General features: G+C 38.8%; 1 protein-coding gene across 1 annotated transcript in view; it reads left to right on the top strand.

Annotated features, from left to right (window-relative positions):
* Window positions 1-17,260, top strand: part of LOC121300692 (ephrin-A2-like) — a 98,310-nt gene that overhangs the window by 18,136 nt on the left and 62,914 nt on the right. The window lies entirely within an intron of this gene.

Here is a 17,260-nt window from a genome sequence, read left to right as displayed (position 1 = left end):
TCCCTGTTATTAACGTCACCTAGTGCAATAAATAGACAGACAGTGCAAAGATGTTCAAAGACTGTTTATTTCCATTGCTAAATAAATCATTATAACCCTAACTGTAATGGATTCTGCTATTTATTAATAATAATGCTTTAGCTACCTAGTCTGCAAAAAGTTTAATGGAGAGACAGTAATGTATAGGCAGGCAGTATTGTATATATATCGTAACATAGCATTCTATATTCTAGTCACTATATAGTTATTTTTATATCACTGCATGATATTATATATATATATATATATATATATATATATATATATATATATATATATATATATATTTATATATAAACACAGTATTTGAAGGTCCATTAATAACATTGTCATTATATAATAGCTTTTTTATTTTTGTGTTAATCTTTGTTAGATTATTTACCTAGCTTTGAAGGGTGTAAGTGGAAATTTAAAGAAATGCTGAATATAAAGCAATACGTGATTCCATATTGATGCCTGAATTGACCACAACAGGGACATTGTTCTAGTGAACAGCTAATATGATTGTTGAATATAGCATTAACCCTTTCTTTCCCAGTGTCTTCATTAACTGCAGTAATTGAATTAACAGATGCAGACCCCATCATTGTTTTTAGATCACTGCGTTTTATATTGTGGGATTCTAAAAGTCCAGAACAAACCACTGTTAACAGTAAATCTCACCGAAAATAGATTCCAGTATACTCTGTGGGGGTAGTGTCCTGTTTTAGAAGAGATGTCATCTGGTGCATTTTGTGCAAAGTGAATTCTGTTAAAATAAGAGACCCCTCCTCACAATGTATTATAAATCATTAAATCTGATCTGGCACACACAAATACTATATAGCATAAAGACGTGTTGTATGCTGTTTGCATGGGGGATGACATCTGCACACAGGATGAGATTTACTGGTGTTTTAACAAAACCTTAACAATCATTAGTCGACTCATCATTGGTGATTTTATAATGAAAAATATATCATACTAATTATACCTCTGACCAACAAAATCCTATTTTTTTTTCTTTTTGGTAATTTGAAGTCAATGGTCTAATTAGTGATGTATTCAATGTTAATTAAAGAACAGGCAATAATGTGAGCATGTGTGGAATTACACAAAATGAAAATAAAATAGGAAAGAAAATGGACTTGATGGGGGAGGGAAAGGACTGGAAGTTGTTGACGCAACACAGATTCTCTCCATAGCGAGTCACATTCTTGCTGTTTTTCAGTTGAATTAGGGTTCCTGTGTATGTCTGGTACTGAACACAAAACAGCTCTGCACTTTGTGTATAATAAATATTATTTTGTGTTTATCGTGGAAGTTCCAGATACAGGCAAGATAGATAATCCAAACAGTGAAACTCAGATACGCAGGTACAGAGAAGCATGCAATGGGCCTGGGAGAAAAAACATTGACCCTTCATTAGCCAAAAGTTGATTCAGGAGGGTGAGGTTTCCACGGCAGATTTTGATCTATAAGAATGCGTTGGCGTACTTTGCTGTGTTAAATATACACCCTTTCAAATAAAATACATGGGGAGATCTTGTGAATAATTATGTTACATTCCCAAGGACAGAATGACCAGCCGTGAACAAGTGATTTTGCTGAACAGAGGCTTGCTCTTCAGTAATTGTCTGAATTCAGCTTTTTAGTTTAGATTTAAACACACTTTCTTTTCCACACCCTTGACTTACAAACAGAATACTCCAATGCTGGATTAATTTAACTCAGGAGGAGAGTTGTACTCACTCACTTCGGCTATATTATTATTCCTTGTATAAAAATCCAAGCACGATGGCTCCACCACCATATTGACATATTTAATTTGACCAGCTATTAGATAAATGAATAAATAAGATGCTACTGATACATTTTAATTGGAATAAAACCCAGCATGTCTACACCAAAGTGCACCATGTTCTGTGAAATTTAACTGTTCATGTAACAAAACAAACATCAAGCCTAGAAGATTAATTTAAGCACTCACGTGTGTCTGTGCTTTTTATTACTAGTTGGGTAACATTTCACAAATTTTGGAGCAAACTGTAGTTTGGCATGAAGATCTTGTTGGCCCAGTTAGTGGGGAAAAGTATGTTCTTTAAACCCTCAGTGATGCTGAATTCAGAAATACTGAAAGATGCTTCATAGAGTCAATGACAAAAGTTTAGACTGGAAGGCTTTTTCAGTGTCTTTATTTAGTATTTCTGAAATATGTCCTTTGTCTCACCTTTAACTGTCAAACAAAAAAGTGAACAAAGTTGGATAATACACCTGCATAAAAAAATTTATTCAAAAGAAATGAGAATTGCATCTTGTTTAATAAGAATATACAGCTCCTTTATATTATCCAATTATTAAAGTTCAATGTTATAGCCGCCAATAGAGAAGCAAACGTAACCATATTAAAATGACAACATTATTATTATTTCAAAACTTTTTATGCTTTAAATATTACTTTAAACTAACTACCACTATCTTAATAAATGTACTCAACATAAATATGGAATATGAGCGCAACATTTCTATAGCAGTGTAATGGTGGTTACACACAAGCACCCCTGACTGTGTATTAACATGGAGCTGAACTTCAATAAATGTGTAATTGCATATCAATTAAATACTTATTTCCACCACACACAATAAAGTGTTCTGGTAATTTGTACTTTGTACTGGATTGCATTAGTCCAGTTAGCTTTTAGGGGAATATACTGTAGGTTCGTTCTGCTGGGGAACCCAATGGGTCGAATCCACATAAGAAGAAACTGAACTGGCAACATTTTACAAGTGCAAAGACTCTCACCATCCAGATTGTATGTCTATTCCATTGGAACACTGGCTTCTGCTGTCTGCTCCCCAGGCTGCACTGTGGTTTCTGCTGTCCAGGTAGCTCTGCTCCCCAGCCTGCACTGTGGTTTCTGCTGTCCAGGGAGCTCTGCTCCCCAGCCTGCACTGTGGTTTCTGCTGTCCAGGGAACCCTGCTCCCCAGCCTGCACTGTGGTTTCTGCTGTACAGGTAGCTCTGCTCCCCAGCCTGCACTGTGGTTTCTGCTGTCCAGGTAGCTCTGCTCCCCAGCCTGCACTGTGGTTTCTGCTGTCCAGGGAACCCTGCTCCCCAGCCTGCACTGTGGTTTCTGCTGTCCAGGGAACCCTGCTCCCCAGCCTGCACTGTGGTTTCTGCTGTCCAGGGAGTTCTGCTCCCCAGCCTGCACTGTGGTTTCTGCTGTCCAAGGAACCCTGCTCCCCAGCCTGCACTGTGGTTTCTGCTGTCCAGGGAACCCTGCTACCCAGACTGCATTGTGGTTTCTGCTGTCCAGGGAACCCTGCTCCCCAGCCTGCACTGTGGTTTCTGCTGTCCAGGGAACCCTGCTGCCCAACCTGCACCCGGGTTTCTGCTGTTCCCTATCAAATAGTTTATTTTTTTCTCTTTTCTAATTTGGGCATTATGCAGTATGAGTTTTAAACGGCAATCACAAATAACAGATTTAGGCAAGGCGTGAAATTGACAGAAATTGATCCCTTTACCTTGCACAAACAAATATGTAAATAATTATTAATTATTTTAATTTATGTATTTATTCATGCAAATTGTTTGCGCTGGGAATAATGGACAAATTGCTGCAACTTAAAACTGGTGTGCAAATTTATTTATTTAAGTATGTATGTTTTTATTTTATTACATTTATTAATCCTTTAAGAGGATTTTGCACATCACAGTAAATGTGTGAACTGGGATCCTATGTATAGCATTGGTCTGCTGCTACAGTCTATAATGCCTGTGGACTATATTTACAACAACTTTAAACCGAAAACCATCAATGAAAGATTCATCATCTTATTGACAGAAATGCACACCACTGATGTTCTGTAATCATGTTGTAAAGGATGCTTTAAGAAACGTGACTGGAATGAAACTGACCAATCCTGAAGTAAGTTTAACACCCATGACACACACCTAAAAACTTTTTTTATGAGGCGCAGCAGTATCCATATGATTGCAGATTGAACGACTGCAAAGACATCCAGAAGACAATGCCTGGGTAGCTTGCAGGGGGTGCATTGAGCAGCACCAAGACCTTTTTTTCTGATTTTATGCAACTTGCGTAAAAATAGGTTTATTAATAAGCAAAAATAAACCAGGCCATACATGCAGTCTGTATATCCAGCATTTAAATGAAAAATGTGCACCTTTGCTGGTTTTTAAAAATGACATAAAAAAGGTCTTGCATTCACACAACTTGAGCATGTGAACTAATTTTAAACTATGGCTTTTTTTTTGTTTGTTTTTGTGATAAATAATGTGTTGTTCATTAAATTGTTCTGTGGCACAAATCCGTGACAAGAAGGTGGTTTTTACATACACACAACATTAGGTTTTGTGGAGATTCACCAAACAAACAAATATTAGTGAGGTCCTACTATTCTATATGTTGTAAAACAAAGCCAGCAACACGTTTGTATTCTATGTGATGCATCCCAACATTACCAAGCTGATACATAGCTTTGAAGATTATGAGCCAGATTTATAAAGCATGTGCTGTCAAGTTCACTGGACTGTTTTAAAAGGAAAAACTAAATAAAAGTAAATAACACAAGGTAAGTGGTGACCTGCACATAATAACATGGATAATAATAATAATAATAATAATAATAATAATAATAATAATAATAATAATAATAATGTTGCACTTTAAAATACTTTTAAAAAGTTAATGAACAAAAAGGATCAAGAATTTGTAAAGAAACACAACTGAGGTTGCAGGGAGTTGTATATATAAATGTATAACAATAAAATAATTTTGTTGAAAATATCAGTTCAACTATACTACTATTGTCCAATTGTCTGCTGACAGCTGCAGATGTACCGGGCTTCAAATCAAACTACAGTACTACTGGTACCACGAAAAAAAAATACTACAACTGTACAATTACTGTTAATAATAATTATAACAATAAAACTGTTGGATAGGGATGTTCAGTAACTCTGAACTATAGATTTTACAAGTACAACCTTTATTTTACAGTGGCTTTGCCGGAGGTCAGGATGGTAACCTTTTATCAAAACAAGCCCTGTTTTGTAATGGGACAGCCCATCTCTAGTATGTCCATAGGAATGCACGGGCGGGGTCGTGTATTTGTTTCCAGTCTTTTGGATTGTTCTGAAGTTGTGTCTGGTGTGGACTGACATTCTGAGACTTGGCTCGCGTTGCTCTGTCTATTGTGGATGCTGCCTAAGAGTGAATGATGAAAATTTGGTGAAGACAGGAGCAAAGTCAAGGCCAGTATTGGGTTCACAGACACATTGGCACAAGCTGTGCATAAGGGTTTCTTGTTTTGTCTGTGTGTGTGTGTGTGTGTGTGTATATATAGCATTTAAATCAACATAGATAAACATTCCAGTTCCAAATACATATGTACATCGGTAGCACACTATCAGCAGTCCTTGTACAAAATAAGACAACAGTTATGATTTTTACACAACTTTAACCCCTTTTTATGCAAGCTTAAAACCAGTATCTCTCTCTCTCTCTCTCTCTCTCTCTCTCTCTCTCTCTCTCTCTCTCTCTCTCTCTCTCTCTCTCTCTCTCTCTATATATATATATATATATATATATATAGAGAGAGAGCGCGCAGAGATGAGGAGAAAGAGAGACGAGAGGTAGAGAGGGATATATAAATAGATCAGTGATAGGAGAGAGAGAGAGAAAGAGAGAGAGAGAGATACAGCACACGAAATGTCACATCAGAGTATTTTCCAAAAGTCAGTGTGTTACTTTTTTTCACAAAGCAGTCAGCTTTGACCTCCGAACAACTTGAGACCAAAAAGAAAAAGTGAGATCTGGAGCCTCTCTCTCACAGTCAATCGGGGGCTTGCTAGCTTTCTCTCTGAGTTGCAGACATGTCAAAAATCTGTCACTCTGCAGAAAAACTATTTTATCTTTGGGGGTGGGAATAGGGAAGCTGCAGAGGTGTTCCTAATGAAGTGACCATGATCTCAGAAATGGGGTGAATTAATCCTGTGTAACTTGCAGTGTTCTGGTCTATAGAGCCTTCTCATTACCTGCATTCAGCTTATTGATGGACGACTTTTTAGATGTCAGAGTCCTCTGCGGCCGTCGTCTTACACTGATACCATCTGCTTTAGCCTGTCAATCAATATAATATTAGTATTTATTTATTTATTTATTTATTTATAATGGTGTTACAATGTGCCAACTGTAATACGGTGAAAACCTCGTCTTAAATTTGGAAATGACAGTTGTCTTGTATTATAATCGTGCTGTCTGTCTGCCGGCTTGTATTGACTTATCAGAAGCTCCTTGTGAGTGAGCCAGAACACTACTCAACAAGGCCCACTCACACGCTCTCATTAGAGGTGTCTTATATTCAGCCTGGCTCCCTCGGCTCTCTATTCTGGCGTTAGCCTGTTTGTGTATTCCGTCCTCCATTTTCACGCCACGCTCTGAGTTATTTATATTCTGTGCACTGCACCCCCAGTCCAGGGCTCTGTGCTTAAGCAAGTCCCTGATAGAAGACTGCCATGCACGTCGCCTTCATTTAGAAAGCTCTGCCCTGATTCTGTCTCCTATGCAAGGCTGGCCTCCACCCTCCCTAGGATCTAATTAGCCTTGATGTCATTCCAGAGCTCATGGAACACCTGCTAGCCACTTGCTTGTGGTGATCTTTTAATGTTGCTTTCCACCCCGTCCCGTCCACTCCACTGCACTGCGTAGCCCCTACACATTTCAAGTGTAAACCGGTGTTGTCCAGCCTTGAAGCATTATGATTTGTGCCGCTCCAGCACGTTTGTTTCGTGCTCGTTGATGGTGCCTTCTGTTGGCGGTGACCCACTATCATGCTCCTTGTGAAGTCACTGTGATCGTCTGATTTAGTCTGAATAAGTGCACGCACTTCTCACATGGTTTATACATGTACTTAATCGCGTGACGCGTCGTGTGGTCTCATAAATTGCAGATTTGGGGATATGCTGATTTTTTTATGCAAGTAAAAAAATCAGTAAACTGTCTCGCATACATTGGTCAGTGCCTGTCACGTGCCCCCACCTACAGCCAATCATATCAGAGCTGCTATGTCACTTCTAGCAAACAACACAAACAGACGGTCTTGAATCTCAACCAGTTCTATCCAGGGGTGAGATTCTCAACAAGAAAGTGCAGGTACTCATATGTGCAGCTAGGTGTAAGCATTAAAAATAACTGAGACAATCTGAGTGACAACGATTTAATACTTTTAAAATGTATACATATTGGTACACTAAACATTTATCAATACAGAATAAGCCTTAAAAAGTAACTGATACAATATAACCCATCCACCATAAACAAAGAAGCTGAAAATCCTGAAAAATCTTGCATGTATCACTCAGTCATGTACTGCAATAGAACACAAAGTTAAACCTTAAATGAAAAGTATTAAGAAATATTACACTGCAGTGACTGCTGTAGAGAGGGATTCAAGAAAATCTTAAAAATGAAATGTTCTTATAAACAAATTTATATTAAAAAAAAAAAACAGTGCTATAAAAAAATGATACAGAAAGGCCTAAGTCAAACAATGCACAACTGGGGTTAAAATACCCCTGTCGTTTTTAATGGACCAGGCACTAGTCTTAATTTAAAAAAAAAAAAGGTAAAAGAATAAAATAAATAAATATAAAATGGATGTACTTGACTTGGCTATTGTAATGTCCAGAGTACTCTCTGAAATCATCCCCATACTTTCCAGACTCATGGGTACTCTCTTACAACAGGACCTGGCCATGCTGCAATGATAGCCTTGGATTAGAACATATGTCCCTGTTATTTTCTTTTCTTTACTACTTATCCCTCAGTAATGTATTCTGTGTGCTTCTCTGTTGAGTTTGTGTGGATTAATTACCATGATCTATTCCAGAAAAAGATGAGTGCATTTCAGGCACAAACAGTATAAAAGTAGAGATGCTGTTTGTTTGTTTTTTTAATCCCTTGCATTATGGTTTCTACACAATAAGCAAAGTGACAAAAGACACATTTTCATAAAGTAATATCATTACTAAGCAAAACACTTTCATTTCTTTAGTGACAGTGCATGCAATTCGCACTCACTTTACATGCTCAATAAAATCAATACTTTGTCATTTAGAGAGGTGAGTTGGGAAACCTGAACTGTCTCAAAGTGTTTGGAAAGCGTGACGCACATCTGCTTCTGTATCACAGACTCGCCAAACCTGAAGAAGCACTTTGATAATCTTGTTTGTTTTTAATGTTAATCCTTACTGTCCTGCCATACATCACCTGCATTTTAGAAACTTTCACGGCAATTCTGGCAAGGAGAGCTGTGCAAGGCAAAACGCGTTGTGATAATTTTCTAATGTTTAATTTATGATGTGGATTTTTGCCTTCAAATTCATGTGCAACAATGTATGTTCCAAGGTCTCTGCCCTTAAGAAAATAATTACTCCATGCTGCTGTTTTCACGTTCTACTGCTAAAGTGTTCTCTCGTTGATCAGCCAAACGAAACGGGCGGAGATTTGTAACGCCTGCCAAAATGAAATCTGATCAGAATGAAAGCTCAGCCAATCAACATGCAATGATTATATCGACGCTAATGGTAGCCAATAGCAGCTAACTGAAACAGAAGCAGTATGAGGAAACAGAATGCAAGCAGCACTAACTGTGCTTCAATAAGGCGCATTTGAGAAACGTTGCGCTATGGACTGTGTGAGTGGATGAAATGCATCTGCGTTGGATGAAAAGCAGATTTTTAAATAAGTCCCAGTACCAAGTACCAGCATCAAAATAAGTCCCGGTACTGAGTACCGGCAGAACTTCACCGCTGGTTCTATCTGCTCATCAGATTGAAAAGCCAAATTAACTGATGCTTGGAAAGCTTAATCGAGAGACCAGCCATACATTGCTGCTTACAGGAAGCACAAGGTATTTTTCCTCGTTTTGATAAACATTGAGACCCCATGACTGTCTCTTGATTATGGAGTCTATTTTAATGATCTGAACAGTGCAGCTCTTAACAGTGCTGTGAACTATATATTTGTGATGTATCCTGCCCTGGGGATACATCACTTACCATTTTATGAGCACGAATAAAGAGGTCTGTTTTTAGCAGGGAACCTGGTCAGCTGTACCAGAATGGTGAAGAAAGCACGGTATAAACTCAATGTTGTACGGTCGCTGTCATAAAATGTGTTTAAACATGCTGTGACAGGCTGGTGAGTGGATAGAGGCCCAGAGACAGACTGCAGTTCAAAAAATCCTAATTTTATTATAAATAAACACCAAAAATAAAGTGCACAAGGGCAAAATAAAGATCTTTAAACACAAATAGAAAGATAACAAAACAAAACTTACAAAAATAAGGTTTCCAGGCTGGGCAATGCCTTCACTGGATTTAACAAAATTTCAACCACAAACAACCCACCAACCTGCTTCCTCAGCTCCCTCCTCCCTAATGAGACGCAGAGGCCTCCTTTTATGTCAGGTGGCTGGGCGCTGATTGATCGTTAATTAAACTAATCATCTAATCAACCCCAGCCACCTGAGCACAATGAACCCAGGCAGGTAGGGGAATTTAACCCCATCCCTGCCAATTTCTAAAGGGCAGAGCTGTGCTCTGCCACACATGCATTCTCTGATAGGCTGAAAGATGTTCTGCAGTCTAACTGTAGAGATTCACTCAAGCGTTGAAAATAAACAGCGGCGTTGGCATTGCTTATATCATCTTTCATCCTGCGTTAAGGATAATAGGTGATCTGATATCAGCATACCTGCAAGCAGAGCCCCTGCTATGTATTTGGGTCGGGTTGGTCCCCAGCCAGTTGTGTGATAGACAGTTGACTTTCACCCCGGTGCTGTGGCAAGGTGAGAAGAGCAGACAGGAGAGTGGAGATTACAGCGCTGTCTGCGAGTTAGAGCAGGATTAGAGATGAGCAGGTGTTGCTGTAATAGGATTAGGGACTTCCTTTTTCTCGCCCTTTTTAAGCAGTGTTACAGTGTTACTCGCAGGAGCTCCGTCTCTCTCTGGGGAGCTCCCAGTACAGCAGCGCACTGGTTTCGGTTTGTTCCAACAGGTTTTGAATGTGCGTGTTGTAGTAATTATTTGTATTTATTGTTAATGAAAGATACCAAGTAAAGTATACAACCATCAAGGTAGGGCAAGCACTGACCAAAACACCTGTCTACCGTAATTTAGATTTGGCTATTTTCTATTGAGTATTTTGGAGTCACTGATAAAGGGTTCACCATGAGTATTCATGAAGTACTGCCATTAATGCAATAGCGAGAAACGCCCTGGAGAATGCATTGAGGTCTTATTGTGGACTGTATGCTTATGAGAGCATCTAATATATTGATATTCATTTTCCAGAAGCCTTTTATATGATTCTGCTTCATTTTTATGAATAATGTCGTGTTCCACCATCATATAAACTGTATGCTTTTTACAATAACATGAATATTTGAATTGCATTTGCATCTGCATGAATATACTGCAGAAATCTGATGTATTGGTTAATCTAATCCAGCAGTTTAATGTACTGTTATTGCAGTCTCTCTGTCTGTACAGTAGTTTCTCTAAGCGATTTAAATAAATATAAATATTGGCTGCTAAAATCCTGCAGTATGTATTCCTTTGCGTTATTGTGAAGCAGGTTATTTAAGTACATTTTCCATGGCTTACTAGCTAGTACACACTGCTGAGGCACGTTGAGCCCCACCACAGAGTGTTTGACTTTTTTTCATTGCATGCTGTTTCTATGTGAATTTGGCTCAATCAGCAAGTGACTTAGTTTAGTTTACAGTTAGTCTTATCCCACACTAATTCCAACAAAACCATAAATCGTAGCCACAGACAAAAGGAATAGTTTTACTAACATCTCTTGATATTGGTGCTGAGCCAGGGGATTGTGTGTTTTTGTATCTTTCTGAGGTTTGAAAGACTGGGCTGAGGTGAATGCTACAGAGTTCAAAACTCTAGTGGCTGGCTTCAGGCCCGCAGTAATGTCTAGCTGTCAAGCCCAGGGCGATCCAGCCTAATCCCAGGTTTATCAGTGAAAAGCCGGCGTCCTCTGCAGAGCTTTGCACTTTCTCACAGGGCTTTTCAGTCTCCAGTCTGCCTGCACAAGTGTCGCAGCTAGTTTCATCTTATATATCTTGAAATATTGTAAGCAACAAACTGAAATGAAAGAAAGTATCCAGAAATGTTTGCCTACTTAATTCGGTTTCAGAAGTGTGGTTTTACATAATTGGCACTAATCTTGGATTAGCTAATGAAGAGTTGAAAGTCGGTGCTAACTGGGCTGTGAAAAACCCTCTGAATTGTTTTAGTTGAAACTATGGGTGGATTCTCTGTGTATAAAATAGGGATGGTAATAGATGTTAAATGTTTAAACATTTCCAAATCTTCAGTGGTGAGATTTTTTTAACAAACATTTGTCAAAGATATGCATGTCAAATACAGACTTGGTGACGTCTGTGCTAATTGATCAGCCTGGGCAATCAAATAAGAAAGAGAAAGAAATAGATAAACTAACAAAGAAGTATCTTGTTCCTGAAAGATAAAGGCTTCCAACCCCAGTTACAAAATCCCAGGTGAACCCTGGAAAATATCCCCAAAATAAAGGCATCTCCCACTTCCAAAGCATTGATCCGCAACCCAACACACATCACAGCTTATCAAGAAACAACATCTGTGCCTCCTAACCACATTCAGCATCATTATTAAAGATTTCTAATTGATAATAGAACAGTAATATTTCCTTCATATCTAACGTACTGATTGTAGTACTACCGAGCTGTTTGAATCCTAGTAGGACGAAGCTTCTTTGCACTGCGCTACTCTGAGCCAGACTCCTGGTTGCAGAACACCTGCCACTGTGCCAAGATACATTTCTTTGTTTTTTGTTTTTTCTGTGTTGCATGTTTTGTTTCTGCTTATTGAGATAATGGCGTTTGCGGTGAGCCGGCTGTGCGATGGCTCTGTCTCGCAGAGTCCAGGTCACTGCTGGAAGCTAGCTGGCACCTCCACTGTCAACCTGGAGGAACAAACTAATAAACCAGTGCAGATAGACCCCCACCAAGAACCAAACACACTCCCAGACGACCTGGAAAAGCCAGGGCCAGGCTGAACCCATTTGAAAACCCCTTACCCAAGTGTAAGACAAGCCTGCTAGTCGACTTTTGTAATCTCATTCATCAGCGTTTATTATTTTGCTGTAACTCTCGCACATGGAAAACAACCAGACCATTTTTCTGAAAACGGGTAAAAGTAATTTTCTTCTCAAATGATATTTGAGGTAGTTTGATAAGGAAATGCAGACCTCTTTGACCTCACTGCCTCTCTTTCAAAAGCATGGTGAGTTTCCTTCCAGAATGGCCTGTTGTGTGGGTGTAGTCTCTATGGTCCCTATTGTATTTACTCTTTCTTCAGAATTGATCAAAGCGTCTTTGGAAACTCATACGTTCTTACTTCTGTTGACAGTTTGGCTGCCCTGGAAATGCACGGCTGTGCACGAAAAATAAGAAAAACTAAGAAAATGTATATGCTCATTAATATTTATTTATTTTATTTTTATTTATTTTATTTTTGAGTGAATGCTAAATTGTGTGTCGTCTGTGCAAAATAATCTCAAATTGAACTGCTCTGGAAGGAAGTCCTGATGGAAGCGTTAATATAGACGGTAGGGACTGGGAGTCGAATCCGGACACTGTACACACAGAGGGGATATCCACATGCGTTTGTTTTTCTTTTTCTTTTTCTATTTTCACAGCCTGGTTTTAATCCCACTCTTTTTCTTTGACACGCACAGCGTAGGCTAGATGAAAGGTATTTTAATAAACTGCACATCCGTTGAAGTGTGTGAATATGTATATGTATAATGTGTGTGTATAATTTTAATATATAGCATATGCCAAGCGATGTGTTGCTTTTGGAATAGATCAGGTAACTATTGAATAGCGTTAAGTCTTTTCCAGCTAACAAGCCATTTTACTTTTCATTCGTCTAGATCTCTCTTAAGGGGCGCTCACACTGCTATTGTTGTCAATTAAGGCGTTCACATCGAAGGCGATGTGCAAGAAAGAAAACATTTTCAACTTTCCCTGCATTGCTTCATGACGTATCCTACCAGCAGCCAATCAGATAAAAGTAGGAGGCTCCTTTCCCCAAGAGAAGACCGCCCTGACAGATCAAACAAACAAGATGGAGGAAGAAAAGTTGAGACTGTATGTGTCCGAACACCCAGAGCTGTTCAAATTAAACTTTTATTTTAGTTTTTCAAACAAAAGGTTAATGACTAACAGAACCGTTGAATACCCCAAAAATGAACTAACCCAGTTAAAAAATATATTATTTTATTTAAATAGTAAAAAAGAAAATCAGTTTTCTAATGCATGTAATTACATAGTACATGTTACCACAGCGATTCACCATAGCATCCCTTTAGGGGTCGTTTAGTCCAGCAGTATTCCCTGAGTGAGGAGGAGTATAACCAGCAAGCCAATCTTGTCAGTCACGTGGCTTCAACGCATATTATTTAGTTAGTGTGGATAGGCAGTTAGTTAACATTGAATTATTATGAGTTTTATTCCATAACAATGGTGCCTGTTCTAGAAGTGTCAGTTAATTGTTTTTCATGCTCCACTACACCCTTATTATAATGAGCCAGATACTGTTACAACTGCATATGAAGAGATTTCATTGGCTCAGTAGGAGGTGGTGAATGAGGATAATTAAGCAGATTTTTTGCGGGGCTGAAAAATCCACTTGCCCTGCTCACTGTTCTTTAAGAGATTTCTTACTTGATTGATCCTGCGCCAGCTTCAGAGCTTCCGAACCCAGTTAAATCTGCCCAGAACCAATAACACTTTTATACGTCTCACCTGTAGATCTGGAAGTAATCATAGGCTTCCTCCCACTTTGACACCTGCTCGCACTACCATCACATGGTCTGTTATTCCCTACAGCGTTAGGAAGCTGCCATATCCAAGCCCTATCAAAGTGAGGAAGCGAAGGAGAACCGAAGAAGAGCAGGGGCTGTCTGGCCCATTTTGCTTCTTGCCGTCATTTACCCTGTCTAGTAGAATCTAACTCAGTCCAGGTTAAAACTGGGATTTAGATCTTCCTAGTGATTTTAAAATGCTCAGAGTAATCTTCCACTTTATATAGCGCCTTTCACAGTCCAAGCATGAAGTAAAGAACACCTGGAACAAAAAAGAAAGACAATTCAGTAAACCATTACAGGTGACAGAAAGGATATCTCCGCCCTACTCAATCACAACGTGCCATCGGCTCAGCTCGTCAGAAACGTACTGTAAAACAGTATTTTGTGAGCCCCTGAAAAATACACTTTGAAATGGAGCAGGCCTAATTATAAGTCTCATAATTATAAGTGTGTTTCTAGGTTGAAGAGTATTTGTTCTTCAAAGTCCTAGCTGGTGATCGGGATCAGTGGAACTTGGTTTCAGGCCACTACATGGCACACCAGGGGAGACTTGGGGTTTGATACAGCAAGGTTGTCTCAAACTAGGTTTCTTGGAACCAGATTTCAAGCCACTGTTCCTGAAAGAGGCTTTTTGTTCCCTCAGCTTTAGTCAGAAGACTGTATTCTAAATGGCTGGGAACTTGCTATATTATTTTTTTTAATCAGGAACACCACATAGCTGATATTTTCAACATGTGTTTAAAGATTTTGATCATTGGGTGCTAGTAATACGCTAGGTGTTAAAAGTCTTGCCACATTCGCAGTGTAATTGAATCCCGATGGGGAGAAGCATTTACTCACACCATGAAACAAAAGAGCTAAATGGATTCCATATGGCGCCATATTTTAAAGCTGGAAAATGTGATTACTGTCAAATCGGATTTAAAGTACTGTTGTGCTGTTGTGCTGAATTTTTTTTTTTTTTTAAAGAAAACTTTGGGGGGAAAAAAGTATTTTGTTTTATGGTTCCTTTGAAACCTGGATCTGTGATTTGTGTGTGTGTGTGTATGTGTGTGTGTGTGTGTGTATATATATATATATATATATATACACACACACTGTATTACTTCAATTTGGAGCAGCAGAGAAATTACAAACAAGGAAGTTAAAGTGAGAAAAAAAAAATAACCGAGTAGGTTATATTGTAGTTTTTACAGAAATCAAGCTGATATTCTGAGGTCATTTTTAGTGCAGAAAAACATCTATATCACACTCTTGGATTTAACTGCCACACCAGCATTGTCCCGCCCCTTAACAACCAATACACACTTCTGATTCGCTGGTACAGCACTCCCCCTGAACCTTCCAACTCCCACTTAATAGGCTCTCAGTAACTGTCACTGGTAAATGTACTGTAGTCAAAGTAGGTTAGCCACACACGCTGTTACATACAGGTAGGCTACCGTATTACAGAAAATAAGCAACCGCGATACTTCTGAAATGTCATCATTCACGTAATAAAATATTGCAGCGTTTGAAAATCCTAGTATTATTAATAAAGGTCGCCCTCGTATAAAGGTCGGCCTCTTTTAAGTGCCGCAGTCATTTTGATCAATTTAAAATAAACGCTTCGGAGCCAAATTGAAGTAATACTGTGTGTGTGTGTGTGTGTGTGTGTGTGTGTGTGTATTTTTTTATTGCAGTCCTGAAACCATTACAACACCCAGTTTTCATTATTGTTACTGAAATGTGTCATTACCGAAACTTCTCATAAAATGGAATATATGACAAAACAATTCCATCAGTGCGGGCTGATGAAGATGAATAGGGCATTGCACCAACAGAATAACCGATAAGAGAAAAAATATTGGAATATACAGATGTTTCCTATTTTTTTGTTTTGTTTTATATAGAATTTTGAATGTGCTGGAAAACAAAAGTATAAATCATAACACTTCACAGCAAAAAAAAAATAAAAAATCTCTCTAGTGCCCCATCAAATTACAACTAGAATTGAGTCAGTCAGTTTTAAGCTGTGTTATAGGAACAAATATATGCTTGGTATTTTTGGACACATTTCAAGCAGTGTTTGATATTTAATACTACAATAAATACCATGCTTTCACTATGGTTTGTGTACAGCAGTAAACTCTGTTTAATCCAATTCTAAAATCTATTTATTTTTTATGTAACAGAAATATGAAGTAGACCAAATGTGCCGCAACGCTTGAGATTAAACAAGAGGCAGAAAGAGTAGATTAGAATCGCACGACGGGGTCCCAGTCATTTGGTAACTGCTTGTAAATGGAAATCAATAACTGCTGCATCGGTGTAGTGGGAAGGATTTCAATTGTGGCAGTGCTGTGTCGTGAACCTTTTCTTCTGGGGTTATCAACACAGGGGATTAAATCAGTGAGTTGCGACTCCAATCTCACAGTCTTTTCTGCCACATTAGTTTTAAAATGTTGAGAAAAAAAAATACCCAGTCGCTATTAACTGGTAACCCGGTAGAAAGTGATCTGGAAAGGGTTGGCCGACTGTATTTTTCCTCCAGCCCACACCCAGCGCTGGTTTAATTAGCCAGGAGCCAGGAGGTCTGTTGTTTGACTTAGGAGGAAATGAAGGAATTGCCTGAGTAACGATGAAGCTTGGTTGATCACCTTGAACGGTGGAATTGCCTTTTAGAGACACTACTGTTGTCATGCAGACATCAGCAGCTGACCTAACAGACTGTGTCCAGTAGATCATTGATGCAACAGATAGTTCTAGTACTTGATAGGTCCTTTTTTTGAAACCCAGAAAATGTGATGGTTTCAGGTTGACTGGTTCTTACTCGAGGTACTATAGATATTTGTACTAAAAACTTTTGTCATGGCGCTTGTGTGATTTTTATTTATAATGCGGGCGCTGTTAAATTACTTGAGCTGTTAAGGATCTCCTGTGTGTTGATGAAAGTAAAGTCCTGTTGTATGTTTCAAATTATGAAGCACGGGGGCAGCGTGAATTGGAGCAGGTTGATCCCTAGATAGCAAGTTACATTCAACTGCACTTTACTGACGTTTAACCCACTTACTTCAAAGATGGATTTTAACACTGATACAACAGCAGAGAACAAAATACAAATACAATCCTGGAAGAACACTAGAGCTGACTCATTTGTCCAGGCTGTGTTGGTGGCACAGGCTACATGAGCACCATGCACTGTGAATTCCACCTGCGAGCTGGTGCCGCAACACAAAAGCCAGGACGTTTCAACAACTTCGGCTGTAATCTTCTTGAAAAGGTGGATTCTTTTCTTTGGCATGCCTC

This window comes from Polyodon spathula, chromosome 26, assembly GCF_017654505.1.
Source record: "Polyodon spathula isolate WHYD16114869_AA chromosome 26, ASM1765450v1, whole genome shotgun sequence".
In the NCBI taxonomy this organism is placed as follows: Eukaryota; Metazoa; Chordata; class Actinopteri; order Acipenseriformes; family Polyodontidae; genus Polyodon; species Polyodon spathula.
The sequence above is the reverse complement of the archived record's forward strand: the minus strand, read 5'-3'. Positions and strand labels throughout refer to the sequence as shown.